Genomic DNA, 5946 nt, shown 5'->3' with positions numbered 1-5946 from the left:
TATACACTTGGGTAGGGTGTCCACTGCACAAGGCCAAGCGGGCCATTCTGATTTTAATCTATCTGAACAGGTTTAAAACAAGTGTCTGTTTGTGTGTATGTTTGTAATGAGTCATATGCACTAATTAACCTGAAATAGTGTTACAACAGTGAAAGCGAAAGACACTCAAATTCACATAGCCAGTGTTTATTTAGCCATTTCACAATGGCTAGGGGGAAATACTACTCCTTTGCAAGTCTTAAAAGTAAGAACTTATTTGAAATTAATGAATTGGCATTAACAGCATTTCACGTTGAAATCCTTCTTTGCATTATTTAAAAATAATCCTTTTTTTTTTTTTTTTAGAAAAAAACACCATCAGTTGTTAAAATTTTAGAGTGATAAACAGCTTTTAAAAATAAATATTTCCTGTCTGCTTACAAGAATTTGATTGGCTGAACTCTTTGCAAATGCCAGGTCTCGTACTTTAATTTGGGGAATAATAGAGAAAGGGATAAAAAATATATAAATGTGTGTTTGTTGCTTGACCTGAGACATTTAAAAATCACCGGAGGCCAGAATCAATTAGTAGTGGCAGAATTCTCTTTCTTTTGGCTTCTGTTTTACTGGTTTGTGCCCAGTTTAATTAGAAAATAATACAATTACGCTATTAATTTTACTTGGCAAGCTCCATTTCTACTGCATTATTGGCATTATGGGAAGTGGGATCAGTTTTTTTTTTTTTTTTTCGAGAGGCTAAGAATTCTTAAGGTCTAAAAACTATATTACTCTTTTGATCTTTTTCTAACCATAGATTGTTTAAAAAATTATTTTGGACTAATCAATTTCTTGATGAATACTTATGATTAAGACTGAAATTTTCTCATGTCCTGGGAAACTGCAAAAACTTTAAAATGAAAATATGATTTTTAAGATTTCTTATTTTATATTACTCTATTTATTGGCCAATTTCTAAGGATAAGCACTTAATATATAAGGCTAATTTTCTCAATTGTATAATGTTTCTTTGGAAATTCTGCAATGACTACACTTAACATTTTAATATCATTGCCCTTGGGGCACCTGAGTGGCTCCCTGGGTTGAGCATCAGACTTCAGCTCAGGTCATGAGCTCCCTGTTTGTGGGTTTGAGCCCCGCGTCAGGCTGTGTGACTTCGGCTCAGGTCATGAGCTCCTGCTTTGTGGGTTCGAGCCCTGCGTCGGGCTGTGTGCTGACGGCTCAGAGCCTGGAGCCTGCTTCAGATTCTGTGTCTCCTCTCTCAGCCCCTCCCCAACTTGTGCTTTGTCTCTCAAAAATAAATAAATGTAAAAAAAAAAAAATTGATATCGTTGCCCTTTATTGAAAGATATTTGATGTCCGAGTTGCTAAGCTGACGATAAAATTTAAATATATACGTGAGTTAAAAGGATCTGCATTAGATCCAATTTGCGTTAAATGCTACCATTAGTATTGTTTCAATGAAACTGACCCGATGTATCATTTTTATTAAACTCCGTATTATTTTGTTCTGCGGCACTGATACCTCCACAGCTCACCTCTTGACTGTTTCTGCAGTCTGGACCAAAAGTTGCATTTACACAAAGATACAAAATTCCCTTCATTTCATTCTTTTAACATCACGTGTCCTGCATGTCTACAGAGTAAGCTATGGTGATGGCAAGCAGATAATATTATCTAAGTGAATAATAAAGGGGTAAGAGTACACACAGCATGCATGTTAACAAAGTAACTTTAACACCCACTGTTTAATTAAGTGTAGCTCCTCATTAGGATGGCCATTACAAGCATTAATACAGATGCACCTGATAAATACATAAGACACCGATGAAGTCTACGTGAAGAGGTGCCGTGGAGGGTATGCCATTTGATAAAACAAAGCCAAACGTTGATGGCTTCAGCATCATTTCCTTTTATGAGGCAGAGGAGGTATGTGAACTTGAATTGTATATGTGAGGTTTTATTGCCTTTCGACAAAAGGGACGGAACACGAGCTTCTGAAACCTAGGCCTGAACTTTTCCTCAGTCAATGATGAGATGATGCTTTCAAATGAATGCAGAATTTGGATTTGAACTTTTTTTTTTTTATGCTAGTGTTTTAATTACCCTTATTTTTATTAGCCCTTGAAGCTAGAGGTTAGGTAAAACAGAGAAATAGGACGTTTGCATTCTTTCAGTAATCTTTTTAATCCAATTCAAGACTTATATAAAGAACTGGGAATTGGGATTCCCAGACAACGTAATATTTGTGCTGGCCTGCTTCTGGTCAGCAGACGCATTCCTGGTCGACGGCACCAAGTCGGCTGGTGTATGGGACAGCAAAGCTTGCCTGGTCTTAAGTGACTTTGAGTGGAGCAGACAGCATGCATATTTCTATAGAATGCTCATAATTACCTGTTTTTCTTGACAAAGGTAATGGGGCTCTTGAATGTATTACGCTCTCAAATATTATATTTGGTGTAAAATGTAATTCATTGTTTTCAAGTACATTCCTTGTATATTTACTAATTTTACAAAGTAACTTCTTAAACTGGGGCTAGGACAAGGTCTCTCTCTGGTTATCAATTAGGGCTATTTGAGGGGCGCTGGGTGGCTCAGTCCAACTTCGACTCAGGTCGTCATCTCACGGTTGGTGAGTTCGAACCGCGCCCCCCCCCCCCCCCCCCTTCCCCATCCCGCCATGTCAGGCTCTGTGCTGACAGCTCAGAGCCTGGAGCCTGCCTTGGAGTCTGTGTCTCCCTCTCTCTCTGCCCCTTTACCTGCTCTGTCTTTCTCTCCTTCAAAAATAAACATTGAAAAAAATTAAAAAAAATAATGAGGGCTGTTCTACACAATAAAGCACCGCGTTATACTGCATTGTACCTGTTCGTGGCAATGCCCGAAAGTCAGCAGAAGGCGAATTCTGTTGCCTTCATCGAGTGTACATAGGGTTTGGAGTGAGTTCAAAGTAATTGTTTTACCTGACAGTAATGACATGTTAATGATGTTGGAACAGTTCAGGCCTCCTGAGTGACTAACCTTTTCACACTTTGAGTTGATTTTCCCCGTGAATTAAATTAAAATAGCAACGATGCGGTGAAAAGTTTTAGGTTGGTTCACTCAGAGTGTTTTGTTTAAAATGCGTTCTTCTTTTAGCTGTCAGTAAAGTCTTCGGTAAGCCGTGCAGAAATTTTTGTTCGGCCTGGCTTATTTATTTCATTTTTGACAAAAATGCAGTTTGGAAGTATAATAGCAAAGGTTTTCCCTGATTTTTGGTGGCTGCTGTGGGAGAGGGGAACATATCTGCTGCAAACGTAGACTCCACATGTGTTTCTCAATCAGGGTAAACTGAGAGGTGTTCACAAGGAGATTTATTTTTAATGTTTGATATCCTTTATTTTTGAATGGTAATTGTATGTATCTCTTTCAGGGACAAGTATACACCCAACAGGGTCACTTCTGACTGACCTGGTGATACTTTATAGGCTCAAACAAGTAATTTCCAAGGGGAATATACTACAAACCTTTGAAGAAAGATCCTTCAGAAATGATCTTTTCCCAAAAAGTAGAATTCCAGATTTCAGGAAGCAGCAAGCAAACGCAGCTGCAAAAAACATTCAGGTTGAAATTTTGATCACCTTTCTACGAAAATGAACTTGAAAGCAACGTTGAGGTCATGACCAGATTCACTGGGCTGCGTTTGGAGAATTGCTTTCCCTGCTCGTAGGGCAGTAGTTCCTGACTGGGGTTTACTCGGCTCCCTCACCTCTTCCTGTGTAATCTTTAGGTGAATTTTTTCCCCTCCTTAATAAAATAGGCACGGTTTTTAAAGACACAAAATGCAGTCTGGAAGACACAGCAGTTTCATTTTGTGCGGGGGCCCAGACGTTTCTCAGAAACCTCCCCGGTGTCTTTGTGTCCCGTCTCCTGAATCCAGGGCTGGGGTGACAGCCGGGCAGGGCCAGTGAGGTCTGTCAAAGCCCCAGGATATATTACAGCATCTAGCCTTTTGCAAAAGAAAAGAAGCCTTATTTATAGTTAGGGAAACCCTTGCAATTTCCTTGTCTCTGAATGCCAAATATTTTATAGGACTTCTCTGTTGACAAATCATAAGCAGCATTGTCCCTTGAGACATCCAGCCTATCCTCTGAGTCTCTGCGTTCTTTACCCGGTGTTCAATCTTTACGGGCCTGGGTGATAACTTTAAAGACCTGCCATAAAGTCGAATTGTTGTCTTTCTGATTTGCTTCTCTGGAGAGAAATGCAGCGTGTTTCCTTTTCAATGTGAGTGAAAAAATAACAGAAAGGAAAAAAGTGAGGGCAGCGAGAGGGGGCTCGCATCCCTGGCTGGAGCTGAGTGGGCCCTCCGATTAGGAAAATCCCTGGGCTCAGGCCTACGGGGGCCCGTACCTGCTAAAATGGCGGTCTGATAGTTTGGTTTTGAGATGCAAAGGGTGCCCAGCTCTACAGCCGACTTGGGGATGGCGCCTCTTCCCCACCTCCTGAGTTTGTAACAGCCAATTTGTAGATACCTGGGGACTGGGGGGCAGGGGGCTCCTCGGGCAGCGGAGTGATGCCAGACTGCTGCTACCTCAGAAGCTTTTCTTATCTTCCCGTCCTGTCAGGACAGCAGTATCTGGCTTACACAGCCGGGATCTGGGGGCCCTGGGTTTTACTTGCCAGGCCTGTCTTTATTTCTTGTACCTAGATATCGGTGGCCTTTAAATTGGGAAAACAGGCTGCAATCTCCTTTGATAAGGGGATTTTGGACCTCAAGCTTTACTACGTAAGGGCTAGATAGACATCTGTTAGTGGGAGTTACCTTGGGGGACTAGATAATGGGGGGAATCTACACTGCAAGCCAAAGCCTGGGTTTCAAGTCAATAGGATAAGTGGAATTTAAGCAGGAAACCGGGCTTCTAAATCAATTTAGTCCCACCACTATTTTTATGTGCCAGTAGGGCTGGCGAGTGGTGGCCTCCCTGCGTGTACAGAACGTCTGTGCGTCTCATCTCAGAGATCAAAGCCGACTCGAATACCAACTTCTTATGGGGGCAGATTTGTCACCCCCACTGCTCTGAATTCCTACGTGTCCCTCCCAATTGTCCAACCTTCAAAGCGCATGTTCGGTCTGAAATAGCACCCTACCAACGTGAAGCCACCTCTTATCTGGCACCTACTCTGTGCTTCTGTGGCTCAGAGTCCGGGATGCATCGTGGTCTCTGGAGCCACGTAACAGCTGCGTGGCCTCGGATAAAATTCCTAACTTCTCTGCCGTTCTTTACCAAGGGGAGATAACGGTAGTACTGGGTCGTTGGGAGGTTTACGTGTTAATATACGGACCTGTGGAGGTACCTCGTTTACATCCGTCCCCTGCCCCTGGAAGGTGAGAAGCATTCTTTCTTATGTTCTACCTTAGTCCTGGTTCCTTTGATTTTTTTTTTTTTAATGTTCATTTATTTTTTGAAAGAGAGAGAGACAGAGAGATAGAGAGCGAGCATGAACAAGGGAGGGGCAGAGAGAGAGAGAGACAGAGAGAGACAGAGAGACAGAATCTGAAGCAGGTTCCAGGCTCCGAGCTGTCAGCACAGAGCCCGATGCGGGCCTCGATCCCACGAACCGCGAGATCATGACCTGAGCCGAAACTGGAGCCACCCAGGCGCCCCAGCCCTGGTTCCTCTGAAAGCGAAGCCTGTGCCCAGTAAATAATTCCAGAGAGCTGGAGTAAAAGACTGGGGAGGGAACCAGGGGCGGAGGGAAAGCCAATGCAAGCATGTACTTTGAAGTCGTCCCCCCAGTGGGCTGGACACGATTCCACGGGGCCCCTTGGAAAGGCTTGAGAAATGCATCCCAGAAGTGTCCACCTGGTGGGCAGAAGGGAGAACGTTTATCCCTCGGCTTCCATTGTCCCATCAGTCAAGGCCGATGAGTAGCTGCTAACCGCCCCGTTTGTGCCTGTTGGGACGTGTT

Source organism: Leopardus geoffroyi, chromosome A1 (assembly GCF_018350155.1).
Source record: "Leopardus geoffroyi isolate Oge1 chromosome A1, O.geoffroyi_Oge1_pat1.0, whole genome shotgun sequence".
Lineage (NCBI taxonomy): Eukaryota > Metazoa > Chordata > Mammalia > Carnivora > Felidae > Leopardus > Leopardus geoffroyi.
Note: the sequence above shows the minus strand (reverse complement) of the source record.